This window comes from Odocoileus virginianus, chromosome 11 (genome assembly GCF_023699985.2).
Source record: "Odocoileus virginianus isolate 20LAN1187 ecotype Illinois chromosome 11, Ovbor_1.2, whole genome shotgun sequence".
NCBI classification, from domain to species: Eukaryota; Metazoa; Chordata; class Mammalia; order Artiodactyla; family Cervidae; genus Odocoileus; species Odocoileus virginianus.
The window spans coordinates 27,743,062-27,760,885 of record NC_069684.1 but is presented as its reverse complement, the minus strand read 5'-3'; the positions used below and the strand labels follow the sequence as shown (position 1 = coordinate 27,760,885).

Sequence of the window (17,824 nt, the reverse complement as noted above, 5' to 3'; positions counted from 1 at the left end):
CTTTGCCACCAGGGAGAGTCCCCTGTTTAGGTCTCTTGAAGATCTCCAGTTCCAGTTTCTCTTCTTACCTAAGGAAGTCTGGCTCAGTGTAGGAATATAAGAAGATGCTATATACAAAGTTGCTGAATTCATGCTACTTCTCCCTTAAGACTGAGTCAGTCGCTGGCTGAGTGTGGGATGCAAAAGAGGGAGAACACTGAGGAATGAACAACTTTTTGGCTAAAAATGTCAGAGAATGTTTCTAGCAAGCTTTTGTCCAGGCTGTAATCATGGGTTGTGATTCAGCTCTTGCCTAATGTTATTAAGGTAAATGAATTACCTGCGGCTGCAGTTCCCTGGAGAAGCTGCCTGGGTACGTGAACCTGCTGATCACTGAGGAGGACCAGGAGCCCAGCTTCTCCCACATGGCAAGCTTGGTGGTTTGATCTGCCGTGGGCATCTCTTACATCAGCGTCTACGACCACCAGGGGATTGTCAAAAGAAATAATTCCAGGTTGATGGATGAAATTCTGAAACAACATCAGGAATATCCGGACTGACTTAGATGGTTCCAAATACTCACCAGAATTTGCAAAGTCATGACCAAGATTGCCATTTGGCAGCGAAAGTGCTGTTCCCTGAAGATGGAAAAGCAGATATTGTGAGAGCTGCTCAAGACTTTGGCCAGTTAGTAGTTCAGCAGCAAAAGAAATCTGTAGATATGGATGCAGATATGTTAGACCATTTACTTAGTTTGAATAATGTCCCTGATCCTGATTTAGTGTTGAAGTTTGGTCTGAGGACAGCACACTAGGCTTTATGCCCTAGCATATCCGGGTGATGGAGGTTGTCTCTTTGTCTTCCCACCTAAACATCAGTTATGAGGACTTTTTCTCTGCCCCCCGTCAATATGCAGCCTGTGAACAGTATCTGGGAAAGTAGTGATCCTTGGTTGTGTAATTTGATTTTTAAGGCTTTCAGAGAAGAGGACTCAGGTGACTTTGGTATGGACAAAGCACCTTTGAAACTCTGCACACATCAAGTTGGTTATTCTCATAGTTAATCAACAAACACACACAAGAAAATAGTGTCTCGCGTGAAAGTAAGAGGACATGTGAGTGAGTACCGGGGATGTGTGCATGCATGCTGTATGGAAATAAACTCACAAATAGGGCAAATACTGGAGAAGAAAATGTGTGGGTTTTCACTTTTGAGCAACGAGCAATGTTTTAGGAGCTGAAATTTCAGATTTAAAGGCTTCAGCTCCAACTACTTCCCTGTTTTTGTGGGTCAGGAAAGAGATGATTAAAGCTGTTTCTTTGTTGTTTAGGGGGGAGGGGAATAATTTTTGTTCAGTCTTTCCTGGTGGCCAAACTTTAATTTTTAAGAATACTATAGAAGATAAAGAAAACTGACGAACTTTTAACCAGACTCATCAAGAAAAAAAGAATCAAGTCAACAAAATTAGAAATTAAAAAGGAGAGGTTATAACAGATTATATGAGCAACTATATGGCAGTAAAATGGATAACCTGGAAGAAATGGACAGATTCTTAGAAAAGTTCAATCTTCCAAGACTGAACCAGGAAGAAATAGAAATTATGAACAACCCAACTACAAGTACTGAAATTGAAACTGTGATCAAAAGCTCCCATAAAACAAAAACCCAGGACCAGATGGCTTCACAGGTGAATTCTATCAAACATTTAGAGATGAGCTAATGCCTATCCTTCTAAAACTCTTTCAAAAAATTACAGAGAAAGGAGCACTTTCAAACCCATTCTATGAGGTCAACATCACCCTGATACCAAAACCAAAGACAACACTAAAAAAGGAAACTACAGGCCAATATCACTGATGAACATAGATGCAAAAATCCTCAACAAAATTCTAGCAAACAGAATTCAGCAACACTTTAAAAAGTTCAAACATCATGATCAAGTTGGGTTTATTCCAGGGATGCAAGGATTCTTCAATATATGCAAATCAATCAATGTGATACACCATATTAACAAATTGAAAGAGAAAAAACATATGATAGTCTCAATAGATGCAGAAAAAGCCTTTGACAATATTCAGCACCTATTAAAACTCTTCCAAAAATGGGCATAGAAGGAACCTGTCTCAACAAAGTAAAGGCCATATATGATAAGCCCTTAGCAAACATTATTCTCAGTGGCAAAAAGCATTCCCCCTAAGATCAGGAACAAGACAAGGGTGTCCACTCTCACCACTATTATTCAACATAGGTTTGGAAGTCCTTGCTACAGCAGGTAGAGAAGAAAAAGAAATAAAAGGAATCCAGACTGGAAAAGAAGTAATGCTCTCACTGTTTGCAGATGACATGATACTATACATAGAAAACCCTAAAGATGCTATCAGAAAATTACTAGAGCTAATCAGTGAATTTAGCAAAGTCACAGGATACAAAATCAATACTCAGAAATCACTTGCATTCCTATATACTAATAATGAAAAATCAGAAAGAAGGAATCAATCCCATTCACCACTGCAACAAAAAGAATAAAATATCTAGGAATAAACCTACCTGAGGAGATGAAAGAACTGTATACAGAAAATTATAAGACACCAATGAAAGAAATCAAAGATGACATAAACAGATGGAGAGATAGTCCATGTTCCTGGGTGGAAAAATCAATATTGTTAAAATGACTATACTACCAAACGCAATCTACAGATTCAGTAAGATCCTTATCAAACTACCAATGGCATTTTTCACAGAACTAGAACAAAAAATTTCACAATTCATATGGAAACACAAAAGACCCCGAATAGTCAAAGCAGTCTTGAGAAAGAAGAATGGAGCTGGAGGAATCAACCTTCCTAACTTCAGATTTTACTACAAAGCTACAGTCATTGAGACAGTATGGTACTGCCACAAAAACGGAAATTTAGACCAATGGAACAAGATAGAAAGCCCAGAAATAAATCCATGCACCTATTGGTACCTCATTTTTTTACAAAGGAGGCAAAAATATACCACGGGGCATAAATAGCCTCTTCAGTAGGTGGTGCTGGAAAAACTGGACAGCTATATGTAAAAGAATGAAATTAGAACACTTTCTAACACCATACACAACGATAAACTCAAAATGGATTAAAGACCTAAGTGTAAGACCAGAAACTATAAAACTCTTAGAGGAAAACATAGGCAGAACAATCAATGATATAAATCAAAGCAAGATCCTCTATGATCCACCTCCTAGAGTAAAGGAAATAAAAAACAAAAGTAAACAAGTGGGACCTAGTTAAACTTAAGAGTTTTTGCATAGCAAAGGAAATTACAAACAAGGTGGAAAGACAACCATCAGAATGGGAGAAAATAATAACAAATGAAACAACTGACAAAGGATTAATTTCCAAAATATACAAGCAGCTCATACAACTCAATACCAGAAAAAAAAAAAAAAAAAAACCCAATCTAAAAGTGGGAAAAAGACCTAAATAGACTTTTCTCCATTACAGATGGCTAACAAACACATGAAAAGCTGCTCAACATCACTCATTATTAGAGAAATGCAAATCAAAACTACAATGAGTTATCACCTCACACCAGTCAGAATGCCCATCATCAAAATGTCTACAAACAATAAATGCTGGAGAGGGTGTGGAGAAAAGAGAATGCTCTTGCACTGTTGGTGGGAATGTAAATTGATACAGCCACTATGGAAGATGGCATGGAGATTCCTTAAAAAACTAGGAATAAAGCCAACATATGACTCAGTAATCCCACTCCCAGGCATATACCCTGAGGAAACCAAAATTGAAAAAGACACATGTATCCCATTGTTCACTGCAGCACTATTTATAATAGCTAGAACATGGAAGCAACCTAGATGTCCATCAAGAGATGAATGGATAAAGAAGTTGTGCTTCAAAAAAAAAAAAAGAAGTTGTGCTTCATATACACAATGAAATATTAGCCATAAAAAGAAATGCATTTGAGTCAGTTCTAATGAGGTGGATGAACCTAGAACCTATTATACAGAGTGAAGTAAGAAAGAAAAAGATAAATATCGTATACTAGCACATATATATCAGAGAAGTCCATGGTTCCTCACTTCGGTACTCTTGCCTGGAAAATCCCATGGACGGAGGAGCCTGGAGGGCTGCGCTCCATGGGGTCGCTGAGGGACGGACACGACTGAGCGACTTCACTTTCACTTTTCACTTTCATGCATCAGAGAAGGAAATGGCAACCCACTCCAGTGTTCTTGCCTGGAGAATCCCAGGGATGGGGGAGCCTTGTGGGCTGCCGTCTATGGGGTCACACAGAGTCGGACACAATTGAAGTGACTTAGCAGCAGCAGCAGCGCATATATATGGAATCTAGAAAAATGGTACTGATGGGTTTATTTGCAAGGCAGCAATGGAGAAACAGACAGAACAGACTTATGGACATGGGAAGAGGGGAGGAGAGGGTGAGATGTATGGAGAGAGTAACATGGAAACTTACATGAAAAATATATACCCAATGGGAATTTGCTGTATGTCTCAGGGAACTCAGACGGGCTGTAACCACCTAGATGGGTGGGATGGGGAGGGAGGTGGGAGAGAGGTTCAAGAGGTAGGGGACATGTGTACACCTGTGTTTGATTCTTGTTGATGTTTGACAGAAAACAACAAAATCCTATAAAGCAATTATCCTTCAATTAAAAATAAATACTATATTGACTTATTAAAAGATGCATTCTAGGGCTTTCCTGGTGGCTCAGCAGTAAAAGAATCCATCTGTAATGTAGGAGATGTGATAGGAGCTGCAGGTTCGATCCCTGGGTTGGGAAGATTCCCAGGAGAAGGATATGGAAACCCACTCCAGTATTCTTGCCTGGAAAATCCTATTGACAGAGGAGCCTGGCAGGCTACAGTCTATGAGGTTGCAAAGAGTCAGACACGACTGAGCCATTAAACAAAAAAAGGATGCATTCTGAGTCGGAGGGATCTCCAGAGGAATGGAGTTCTGTGTTGCATGCACGCTAAGTCGCTTCCAGCTCTTCGTGGCCCCATGAACTGTAGCCCACCAGGCTCCCCTGTCCATGGGATTCTCCAGCCGAGAATACTGGAGTGGGTTTCTATGCCCTCCTCCAGGGGATCTTCCTGACCCAGGGGTCGAACCTGAGTCTCTCATGTTTCCTGCATTGGCAGGTGGATTCTTTACCACTAGCGCCAACTGGGAAGCCCCTTTAAAGCGGGCAAATGATAATTTCTACTTTTTGCCACTATAAATAATGCTGGAATTAACATCCCCAGACATCAATGTCGGCACCTATAGATAAAAGTCTAGAATCTTATTTTTTTAATTTACTTTTATTATTACTAAGGAAATTCATGTTCATAGTAAAAAACAGACTGAAATAATGGAAAATGAGAATCATCCCTACCTAATCCCCAGTCCCAATCCCAAAGTTATTAATATTCAGTCTTACAGATTTTTCTCTACCTACACTCGAACATTTTTTAAAACAAAAATGGTATCCTGTGTACAACATCCTGCAATGACCTTTACTTGCTTTCTCAAAATGCTCAGGTTCATTCATTCCACAAAAATGATTGAACACTGACGTTAGGAACCCAGCAATGTTCTTGTCTTTCAAGAATTGACATTCTAATAGATGAGACAGACATAGACAGAAACAAACAAGAGGTAGTAATGAACATCAAGAAAGAAATGACAGGTGATGCAACAGGAAGGCAGTTGCTACGGTTTTAAGTCATCTTTGAGCAATTCTACTATGTGTTTCTAACGGAGTTTCCAGCTCTTCTCTTATAAATGCTGCTTCCTGGAACATCCTTGTCACATAAATTTGCATGTCTGTAGGATCAGATCCCGGCGCTTAGATATCCTCAATCCCTTTTCTATCTAGAACTTGCAACTGTTTCCAAATCCAGGGCTGAATGACAGTTCCAGAGATGTGGGAGAGAGGGAAGTAGGGACCAGGCAGTGTGGGGGAGTGGGCACTGGGTTTGGAGTCAGGCTGTAGAACAAGTCATAGCTCTGACATTTGCTCACCCTCTCTGAACACCCTCCCCATTTGCAAAATGGGGACCACCTTCTAATCTCACAGGGTTATTGCAAGGACAAAATGATGTTGTTTTCCCTCATGCTTTTTCTGGGACAGGCATAAGCATTTTGTTCTCTCACTCACCTAGTCATCGTAATTATGAGAGATTCATCAAAATACATGCTTTCCCTAATGGATAATGGCAAAATTTCAAAGTGCTATTTCATTCCCTTGTGTAGGAGGAATAAAGTCTTACTGTTTATTTATTCTGATTCCTTTTTTTTTTTTTTTGGCCATGCTGCATGGCTTGTGGGATCTTAGTTCCCCAATCAGGGATTGAACCCTAGCCCCCTACAGTGGCAGCGTGGAGTCCTCACAACTCACTGGACTCTCAGGGAATTCCCTAGAGTCTTGCTATTTAAATTGTGGTCTGGCATATACACAATACTACATATAAAATCGGTAACTAATAAGGTCCTACTATATAGCAGAGGGAATTCTACTCAATACTCTGTGAAGGGCTATACAGGAAAAGAATCTAAAAACAGCTGGTATATGTATACGTATGACTGATTAGCTTTGCTGAACACCTGCCACTAACACAACTAACAGATATTGTAAATCAACTACACTCCAATAAAAATTATAATAACTAGGCTTTCCTAGTGGTTCAGTGCACACAAGATTCTGTTTGTGCCCTCCAAGAGTCTGTTCCCTCAGTCCTGTGTAAGTTCTGGCAGCTCTATGATGGGGTTAACAGTCACCTCCTCCAAGAGGGCTTATGCCATACCCAGGTCTGTTGCACCCAGAGCCCCTGCCCCTGTGGCAGGCCACTGCTGACCCATACTTTCTCAGGAGACACTCAAGCACAGTTCTGGCTCAGTCTCTGTGGGGTCTCTGGGTCCTGGTGAGCACAAGTTTTGTTTTAGCCCTCTGAGTGTCTCTGGCGGGTTAGGGGTTTGACTCTAAACTCGATTTCGACCCTCCTACCATCTTGCTGGAGCTTCTCCTTTGCCCTTGGACGTGGGGTATCTTTTTTTGGTGGGATCCAACATTCTCCAGTCGACAATTGTTCAGCAGCAAGTTGTAGTTTTGGAGTGTTCGAAGAAGATGAGAACACGTCTTTCTGCTCCGCCATCTTACTTCTGCTTCATTGACTCTGCCAAAGCCTTTGACTGTGTGGATTACAACAAACTGTAGAAAATTCTCAAAGAGATGAGAATACCAGGCCACCTGACCTGCCTCCTGAGGAATCTGTATGCAGGTCAAGAAGCAACATTTAGAACTGGTCATGGAACAACAGACTGGTTCCAGATCAGGACAGGAGTATGTCAAGGCTGTACATTGTCACCCTCTTTATTTAACTTATAGGCAGAGTACATCATGTGAAATGCCAGGCTGGTTGAAGCACAATCTGGAATCAAGATTGCCAGGAGAAATACCAATAACCTCAGATATGCAGATGTCACCATCCTTATGGCAGAAAATGAAGAAGAAATAAAGAGCCTCTGGATGAAAGTGAAAGAGGAGAGTGAAATAGTTGGCTTAAAACTCAACATTCAGAAAACTAAGATCATGGCATCTGGTCCCATCACTTCATAGTAAATAGATGGGGAAACAATGGAAACAGTGAGAGACTTTATTATTATTATTTTTTTTTTGTAAGAGACTTTATTTTATTGGGCTCCAAAATCACTGCAGATGGTGACTGCAGCCATGAAATTAAAAGATGCTTGCTCCTTGGAAGAAAAGCTATGACAAACCTAGACAGCATATTAAAAAGCAGAAACATTACTTTGCCAACAAAGGTCCATCTAGTCAAAGCTATGCTTTTTCCGGTAGTCATGTATGGATGTGAGGGTTGGACTATAAAGAAAGCTGAGCACCAAAGAATTGATGTTTTTGAACTGTGGTGTTGGAGAAGACTCTTGAGAGTCTCTTGGGCTGCAAGGAGATCCAACCAGTCAATCCTAAAAGAAAATAGTCCTGAATATTCATTGGAAGGACTGATGCTGAAGCTGAAGCTCCAATACTTTGGCCATCTGATGTGAAGAACTGACTCATTGGAAAAGACCCTGATGCTGGGAAAGATTGAAGGTGGGGGGAGAAGGGGACGACAGAGGATGAGATGGTTGGATGACATCACCGACTTGATGGGCATGAGTTTGAGCTTTCTGGGAGTTGGTGATGGACGGGGATGAGTCAGACATGACTGAGCTGAACTGAACTTAACTGAACTGAGTGGTACAGTGGTTGGGAATCTGGCTACCAATGCAGGGAACATGGTTCTGGGAAGACCTCACATGCCACAGAGGAACCAAGCCCATGCTCCACAACAAGAGAAGACACTGCAGTAAACCCAAGCAGGGCAACGAAGAGTAGTCCCAGCATTCTGCCACTAGAGAAATCCCACGTGAAGCAACAAAGACCCTGTGCAGCCACAAACAAACAAACAGATAATTTTAAAAATTATAATAAGTAAGTAAATAAATCATGGGCTGCGTATCAGCTTGTGGTTGCTGTTGGTTAGTCACTAAGTCATATCCAACTCTTTGCGACCCCAAGAACTGTAGCACACCAGGCTTCCCTGTCTTTCACTGTCTCCTGGAGTTGGCTCAGACTCACATCCATTGAGTCAGTGATGTCATCCAACCGTCTCATCCTCTGCCACGCCCTTCTCCTCTTGCCCTCAATCTTTCCCACCATCAGGGTCTTTTTCAGTGAGTTAGCTCTTCTCATCAGGTGGTCGAAGTATTGGAGCTTCAGCTTAAGTCTTTCGAATGAATATTCAGGGTTGATTTCCTTTAGGATTGACTGGTTTGAACTCCTTGCTGCCCAAGGGACTCTGAAGAGTCTTCAGCTGCACTGACATTACTTGGTAGGTCTTTTTTTTTTTTTTTGGTAGGTCTTTATAATTGCAGAATCTCAGCCCTGTGGATTCAGGATTTGACTATTAAGATCCCTGGGATTTTCCCCCAGCCCATCCCCTCCCCCAGGATTTCCTATGCACATTTTAGTTTGAGATTGTTTTAGAGTGGAAGATAAATGTCAGGTAGAGTGAAATATCTCTTCATCTCACTGAGGAATTGAAGAGGGAGTGACCTAAAACATTCTTCTAGGTTGAATTTGGCTTGTTGCCTGGAATACCTGCATCATGTTATTTATTCTTTCAGGGAGAGAGCTCAAAAGGCCAGATCATTTCCTTTGTCTGTTTCTCTAACCAGGTGTGGAAACCCAGCCAGTTTCAAGACCTTGTGCTGTCAGGGTTGGGTGGGCCCTGAAAAGTCTCATTCCAGCTCAACCCTCTGCTCCTGCCCTGCCCAACCCTGCCCCACCCCCATTTCACAGGCCCAGCCCTGAGAAGGGCAGGAATTTGCTCAAAGTCATTCACCAACCAGGTGGTAGCCTCAGTCTCAACTCCCCACCTATCTTTACCTCTTTCCTATCTCAAATATTATTCCTTTTTTTTTCTTTCCTGTGGAATCAGCTCATCTTTTTAGAAAAGGAATCTTTTAATTTTTAACAAAGAATTATGTAAAAAATTGAAACAATGTAAAAATTCTCCCAACAATTCCACTCTTCACCAGATGCATACCCAGGAGACATGAAAACATGTGTCTTCAAAGAAACAGGTACATGAGGGAGTTGCCTGTGGTCCAGTGGTTATGAATCCACCTTCCAATGCAAGGGATGTGGGTTCAATCCCTGGTCAGGGAACTAAGATTCCACATGCCTTGGAGCAACTCACTAACCCCAAGCACCGCAACTATTGAGCCTGTGCACTCTGGAGCCCGCACACCACAACTAGAGAAGCCCATGCACCACAACGAAAAATCCTACATGCCACAAATACGACCTGACACAGCCAAATAAATAAGAATAAACATATTTAAAAAAAATAAACCTGTTCATGAATGTTTATAGCAGCATTATTCATAATAGTAAAAAAAATGCAAACAACCGAAGTGCCCTTCAGCTAATGAACGAATAAACAAAATGTGGTATATTCATACAATGGGATATTATTTGACAATAAAAAGGAATGAAGTATTGATACAAGCTACAATATGAGTGAGCCTTGAAAACATGCTAAGTGAAGGAAGACAGAAACAAAAGACAGTATATTGTGTGATTCCACTGATAAAAATGCCCCAAAGAGGCAAATGCATGGGACATAGATTACTGGTTGCCAGGGACTGAGGGGATGGGGAAAGCAGGTCTGAGGTTTCTTTTTGGGGGTGATCAAATATTCTGAGGGGCTTCCTAGGTTGCTCAGTGGTAAAAAAACCCGCCTGCCAATGCAGGAGATGTAAGAGACTTGGGTTGCATCCCTGAGTTGGGAAGATCCCTGGAGGAGGAAATGGCAACCCCCTCCAGTATTCTTGCCTGAAGAATCCCATGAACAGAAGAGCCTGGCAGGCTACAGTCCATTGGGTTGCAAACAGTCGGACACGACTGAAGCAACTTACCACGCAATATTCTGAAATTAGATAGTGATGATGGCTGTATATTTCTGTGAATATACACAAAGTGAAAGTGAAAATCACTCAGTCGTGTCTGACTCTTTGTGACCCCATGGACTATTCAGTCCATGGAATTCTCCAGGCCAGAATACTGGAGTGGGTAGCTGTTCCCTTCTACAGGGGATCTTCCCAACCCAGGGCTCAAACCCAGGTCTCTCTCACTGCAGGCGGATTCTTTGCCAGCTGAGCCATCAGGGAAGCCCTGAATATAAACAAAACTACTGTTTAAAAAACCTTTAAAAGGTAAACTATAGCTCAATAAAGCTGTTATTTAAAAAAAAAAAACAAGCATGGCAGTGGGCTTCCTCAGCGGCTCACCGGTAAAGAATTGAGTGCCAATGCAGGAGACAAGGCTTGCATCCCTGATCTGGGAAGATCCCACATGCCACGGAGCAACGAAGTCCATGCACCACCACTACTGAGCCTGTGCTCTATAGCCTGGCAGCTGCAACTCCTGAGCCCACGCGCTGCACCTACTGAAGCCCAAGGGCCCTAGAGCCTGTGCTCTGCAACAAGAGAAGCCCTCACACCACAACTGGGGAGTAGCCCCTACTCCCCGAAACTAGAGAAGAGCCCTCCCAGGAACGAAGACCTGGTACAAACAAAAATAAATAATAAAATTATTTTACAACACTCATAGTAGGACTTCTCTGATGGCACAGTGGATAAGAATCTGCCTGCCAATTCAGGGGACATGGGTTCAATCCCTGGTCCAGGAAGATGCTGAGGAGCAACTAAGCCCATGATCCACAACTACTGAGCCTGTGCTCTAGAGCCTCGAGCTGCAACTACTGAGGTCCATGTGCCTGGAGCCTCTGCTCAGCCAGAGCAGCCAAAAACAAACAAAGTTTTAAAATTTTTCAAGAAAAGAAAACACCATGGTAGAAAGAGGAAAGTGACCCCACCCCAGGTCCCCCCTAGCAGCCACACTCTCACTCCATAAATATTCAAGGAGGGCCTGTTCCCCACAGACTGTGGGCCAAGGACAAAACAGGAAGCAAACAACTCATCCTGCAAGCAGAGGCCACCCCACAGTCCAGAGCCCAGGACTAAAGCCTGCACTAAAATCTCCTCAACTTCACTGACTGACCTCTGCCCCTCCCCGCCCCTCCTCCTTCTCTCAGGTTCCCCAACCCCAGCTGTCAGGAAGCCCATCCCTGCTCCCTGAACCTCGGCCCCTCCTTCCTCACCGCTCTTCCTTCCTGCACAACCTTCCCAGCTCCTGTCGAAACCCCAACAACAGTCAAACCCAGCTCTCCACCCACTCTGCACCTCACCTGGGCAGCTAATTATAGTTGGGGCAAAACACACCACCTTGTCAGCCGCCCACTTAGAATCCGTGACCTACGGCTCCCCTGGTGGTCCAGTGGCTGGGAGTCCTTGCTCCCAATGCAGGAGGCCCGGGTTCCAGCCCTGGTCAGGGAACTAGATCCTACACGCTGCAACTAAGAGTTCACATGCCACAACTAAGACCCAGCGCAACCAAATAAGTAAATAAATAACTATCTAAAAAATAAAATCCATGACTTCGTCCTGAATGGGTCCTGGATGCTGCCTGGATGTGTGACTGTGGTCCACCTTCTCTCCTCTCTGTGAAACGAGGACATGAATATTTCTGCCTCCTGGGGCTCTTGGCTGCATTAGCACCTGACACATCGTAGGCCCTCAACTGGTGATAGCTATGGGGTAAAGAATCTGCCTGCAATGTAGGAGACCTGGGTTCAATCCCTGGGTTGGGAAGATCTCCTGGAGAAGGGAAAGGCTACCCACTCCAGTATTCTGGCCTGGACAATTCCATGGACTGTATAATCCACGGGGTCGCAAAGAGTCGGACACGACTGAGCGACTTTCACTTTCATGGTGTCATTATCTCTGGTCTTCCATCCAGGGGCTCCTGGTGACCCGGTCTCCAAAGATACCTTCCCTGCAGTCAGTATTTTGTTCCACTGGCTGGGCAGCCAGGGGCTCTTTGTCAGAGCGGCTCTACTTCTGTAGAAAGAGAAAGGGACTAGCCCAGGGCAGAGGAAGTGTGGCTGAGCTCAGGGTGAGAGCGAGGAGGCTGAACCTTCTTGCAGCCAATGTCCACGTGACAGGCTGAGCCTGAGTCAGACCTGGAACCAAGATGGAAATTTACCAGGGCCTCAGAAAGGGAATGTGGAGGAGTTGTGGGGGGTGCAGATAGCTGGCACCCCAATCTGGACCTTCAAAGAGGAGGGCCGCCCCCAGGAATCCAGGCTGCACCTCCTCCCAGGAAACTGAGACCAAAGCCGGGAGGAAGGAGGAAGTGTGAGCCTTGCTCTCCAGTGACTCACGTCGTCCTTTGGGGCAAGTCAACTCTCACCCCTGTCCGCCTTCCCCCAGGGGATCATCCGCCCCGGGTCAGCCTATTCAAAACACCGGTCCAATTTTCTCACCCACACCCTTCATTCCTCCTCCTCGAGATGTTTGCAGGCACCTGCCTGGGTCCGCAAGTAAGTCTTGGAAGATAATATAGTGGGAGGGATGGGAAAAAGCCTGTTCTGGAAATCAGGACAGCTGGGCATGGCCCTGGCCTGCTGTGTGAGTCCAGCAGGTCTCACCCTCTCTGGGCTCCAGTCTCTGCTTCTGTGAGAATGGGCAGCTGGTCTCCATGTCCTCTGGTTCCCAGTCTCTGGAATTCTACCACGGCTCAAGGTGCCTCCACCTGAGTGCCTCCATCCCAGGCCCTCAGGGATAAAGTCCCACTCTCATCCACAGTCCAAGAGGGCCCTTGCTGGTTTGGTCCTGCTCTTGGCTAGACCTCATTCTTGCTCCTCCCCACGCTCCCATCCACATGCAGCTGCCCTGCTCAGAGAGCTAGCTCCTGGAGTGCTCTGAAATGGCAGCTCGCTGGCTGACCCCCACTCCTGAGTGGATGTCATGCTCTCTCCAGCTTTCCTTTCCCGATCTTTCAGTTGTGTGTGTCCACCAGCAGAGAGGATGTTCTGTTTTCTGTCTTTCTCATTAAACTGAGTTCTGTGCCAAGGGCAGTGGCCCGTATACTGAAGGGGTCCAAGAGTATTTGAATGAATGAACTGATGAATGAATGAAGTGGAAGCTCCAGGCAAGCTGTAGGCCATCCCAGAGCTCTGCCCTGCCCTACAGGTGGGGGTGGGGTGATGATTGAGGGGTGTAGATTTTCAAGGGAGGTTCCATCTGGGCTCAGTGAGGCCACAGCCCCAAGATGACTGGCTAATGACTCACAGGCCCCAAACAGAGCTTTCATAACCCTCCTTGGCCTTCCTGGATCTGCCTTCTGATCAGGCCTTCAGGCTAATGCCTCTCAGGTTTCTCTGTTGCTCCAGCCAGTCTCTCCCTGTGAACCTGAACTTCGCAAGAGCTCCGCTGGCTTTAAAGAAACAGCTCAAGATTCCTCGGCTGTGTTGTATTTTCTTTCCCAGAGGAATTGCTCTGTTTATGGAAAGGAAAAAAGAAAAAAATTGCCACCCATGCTAGCTAAAGGTCACCCTGGTTTTCTGAGACCCCTCATCACCCACTTATTTGGCATCTGTCTCCTGGCTGCTGGGGTGGAGGGAGCCCCAGCACTTCCCCCACCTCACCCCAGAACTCCCAGGCCACATGGGGAGGGGAATGACAGCCCCAAAGCTTTGTTTACTCTGCCTGCCTGGCCAGAACCCATCTGGGGCCACCCCACCGGGGTCTTGCTCTGATCCTGGGAACAATCAAGAACAGAAATCCACATAAATTGGGTTGGGTTCCCCACCTCGCCTTCCTTGCCCTCTCCTTCATCAGTGGGTTCTCTCTCCCTTTTCCATATATGTCCCTTCCTCCCAGCAAAACAGGTCCATCTGCAGAAAAGCCTCTGATGGCCTCCTCTGGTCCTTGTGTTTTCCTGACACTAACGGGCAGTGCCTCCCAGAGCACCCAGCCTTCTCTTTCGTCCAGTTACTTTTTAAAATAATAAACTTTTAATTTTGGAATAATTTTAGACTTCCAGAAATGTTACAAAGAACACAGAGAGAGTTAGTTACCTTACACCCTTCACCAGCTTCCTTTTTGATAACATCTTACATAACCAAGGCACATTTGTTCAAATGAGGAAACCAACATTGGTACAAAACTATGCACTAAACTCCAAAGTTTATCCGATTTCACCAGTTTTTCCACTAAATATCCTTTTTCCATTCCAGGATCCAGTCCAGAGAACCACATTGCATTTAGTCATATGCTATTTGTGATGAGGAAAGTATAATTATCTCCGTTTTACAGATGTAGGCTTAAAAAATATTCACAACCTAAAAGTTGAGAGTTATGTTTTATTCAGTGGAAATTTTTAGGATTTAAGCCCAAGAGGCAGCATCTCAAGTAACTCTGGGAGAAATGATCCACAGAGGCAAGGCGAGGGGTGTGTGTGTGTGTGTGTGTGTGTGTGTGTAGAGGGGAGGGTTAGGTTACACAGAAGTCTTGTGGCAAAGGGCAGATAGTATGAACATCAACAGATTATTATTGGACTTCACTGGTGGTCTAGTGGTTAAGAATCCACCTGCCAACGCAGGGGACACGGGTTCAACCCCTGATCCAGGAAGATTCCACATGCTGTGGGGCAGCTAAGCCTGTGCGTTGCAACTATGAGCCTGCATGCCCTAGAGCCTGTGCTCTGCAACAAGAGAAGCCACTGCTATGAGAAGCCCACGCACCTCAATGAAGAGTAAGCCATAGCACAGCAATGGAGACACAGTGTAGTCAAAAATAAAAAAATTAAATTTATGGATTAAAAAAAAGATTGCTATTAATTGAAGAAAATGAGATATCCCAAATTAAGGAATTTAGCACTTTTCTGTGTATGGGAAGATGCAAGTGTGTGGGCTCACTGAAATCATTCCCTTTATACGCACCTCAGCTATCTGGGGCCAGTATCCTGTGTTTTCACATCCTGAGTTTCCTCAGGGCTCAATATGGGGAGTGGCTGCAGTCTAATGGCTGCTAGCTGGCATGTATTCTTTCCTTCCTGAATTTCCTCAGGGCTCACTGGCTCCTGTAGAGTGAAGTGAAAGTGGCTCAGTTATGTCTAACTCTTTGTGACCCCATGGAATTCTCCAGGCCAGAATACTGAAGTGGGTAGCCTTTCCCTTCTCCAGGGGATCTTCCCAACCCAGAGATCAAATCCAGGTCTCCCACATTGCAGGCAGATTCTTTACCAACTGAGCCACAAGGGAAGCCCAAGAATTCTAGAGTGGGTAGCCTATCCCTTCTCCAGCGGATCTTCCTGACCCAGGAATTAAACGAGGCTCTCCTGCATTGCAGGCAGATTCTTTACCAACTGAGCTACCAGGGCAGCCCTTGGCTCATGTTGGAGGGCTGCAGTCACTAATGAATGCGACATCCTTGTTTACAGGAAATACTCAGTTTCTTCACAGATGAAGTAATAAGAGACGGGAGGACTGACTGACTAGCTGGGAGGTGAAAGCAGTGGTGGAGAGGGATTAGGTCCTGACATTTGGAGCTAGAATCCACCCCTGGTGTTGAGGCAGGAGGCAAATGAGCTGCCCCCTCACCCCGGAGGATGAAGCAATTAGAGATTCATTCTGTAGTGACTAAAACTCCCAAGAATAGTAAGTCAATTAAGGGAGGAGGCTGGACCCTGCAGAGACCACATATTTCTCGCTCCTGAAGTCAGGTGACCTCCATGACCACACATGCACAGAAAAGGCTCCTTGGAGGCCAAAGAGGAGCTATGTTAAGGGATGTTCTACCCCAGATGCCTTTTCGGTAGGATCCATTTTGGCTAAGAGAGGCGTGTAGACACCAGGGAGGATCCTGGGATATACTAGATATGGACTGTCAACCAGGCAAGTCAAACTGGCCAAAGAAAATCCAGAAGAAATACCCCATGAAAGTAATTCAAACTACCATGAGGGCATGACTCAGCAACTCAGGGACTCTCCCTCTGAGCCTGCCCGTGTGTCTATCCACACGTACTGTGCTCTTTTTCCTCCTAATAAACACTTGATCTGCTTCACTACTTTCCATCTTTATGGGAATTCTTTTCTGCAAAGCCCAAGGGCCAGGGCCCCTGTCACTGACCACTGGTCTAGTGGCTAGGATCCGGTGCTTTCACTGCTGCAACCCAGCCCAGTCCCTGGCTGGGAATCCAAGCCCCAGTCCAAGCCATTGCAGGCCGAGGCCACTCGAGACCAGCGTAACATGAGCTTCAGTTTCCTTGTCTGAAGGCAGGGATCATAGGTAATTACGGACTAAAAGGGACCACATCTATAGACACCTCCTGCCCCTGAAATGGTAGGTGTTGTTGTTAGAACTGTGCATGTCATCATTGCTGAGGCACCCAGATCTCTTCGACTCCAAGTTCTTGTTAAGGGTTATGTCTAGAGAAGGCTGAGCCTCTCATTCTCTGGGCCCATTTACCAGGGAAGAGACAGGCACTCCTGACCTTGCTTTGGCCAGGCTCTAAAGACTGAGAGAAATCCCGGGTGTGGTCCCACCGTGGTCGCTGGCTGTGCGTGCCATCTCCCTGGACCCCAGCATCCTCACTTTCAAGGCAGAGATGTGAGGAGGTGCAGGGAGAACTCCATGGGGTGGGGGCCAGTCCCCAGCATCTGTTAGTGTGGGCCATTTCTGGCCCCCCAGGTGGTCCTGGCCCGCCCTCGGCAGTCACAGCCTAGGCCTCCTGGTTAGGCAGGTCCAGTGCCAGTTCCAGATCTCCCTCTGTCTGCTTCCTATTCCTGCTGAAACCCCATCAGGGGTAATTAATCACCTCATCTCTCCAGCCTTGCCCCAAACAAGAGCTCAGAAAGCCTGCTCCCTCTGCTGTTCCTTATCCTCAGGCCTAAAAAGGCTGTGTCTTCAGGGAAAGTAGCTGGTTAGAGGCTTAACCAGAGGGAGAGCCAGGTCTTGCTAAGACCTCATCCCATGCACCTGAGCAGAGCCCTCCCTGCCCCACCCCCCTCGTTCAGCTGCGGCTCTGGGAGGCAGCTGCCACTGCCTGCTGCTACTTGTTCTTCTTTTTTATATATTTGGCTGCTCTGGGTCTTAGTTGTGGCATGTAGGATCTAGTTCCCTGAAAAAGGGATCGAACCCAGGCCCTTTGCACTGGGAGGGCAGAATCTTAGCCACTGGACCACCAGGGAAGTCTCATGCCTGCTGCTTCATAACTGGTCAGTGAGAAAGGTCACAAGTCACTCACCATCTCTCCTGACTGAAAGGAGTGTCCAAAACATCTGATGAAGGAGATGTTGAAAGATCGTGCGTGCCTGTGTGCTCAGTCATGTCCGGCTCTTTGCGACCCCATGGACTGTAGCCCCCC

The 17,824-nt window shown here is 45.4% G+C and overlaps 1 pseudogene; it reads left to right on the top strand.

Moving 5' to 3' along the window:
* The first annotated feature begins 314 nt into the window (after positions 1–314).
* LOC139037345 (dehydrodolichyl diphosphate synthase complex subunit NUS1 pseudogene) lies at positions 315–4,493 on the top strand (annotated as a pseudogene).
* Positions 4,494–17,824: the final 13,331 nt, after the last annotated feature.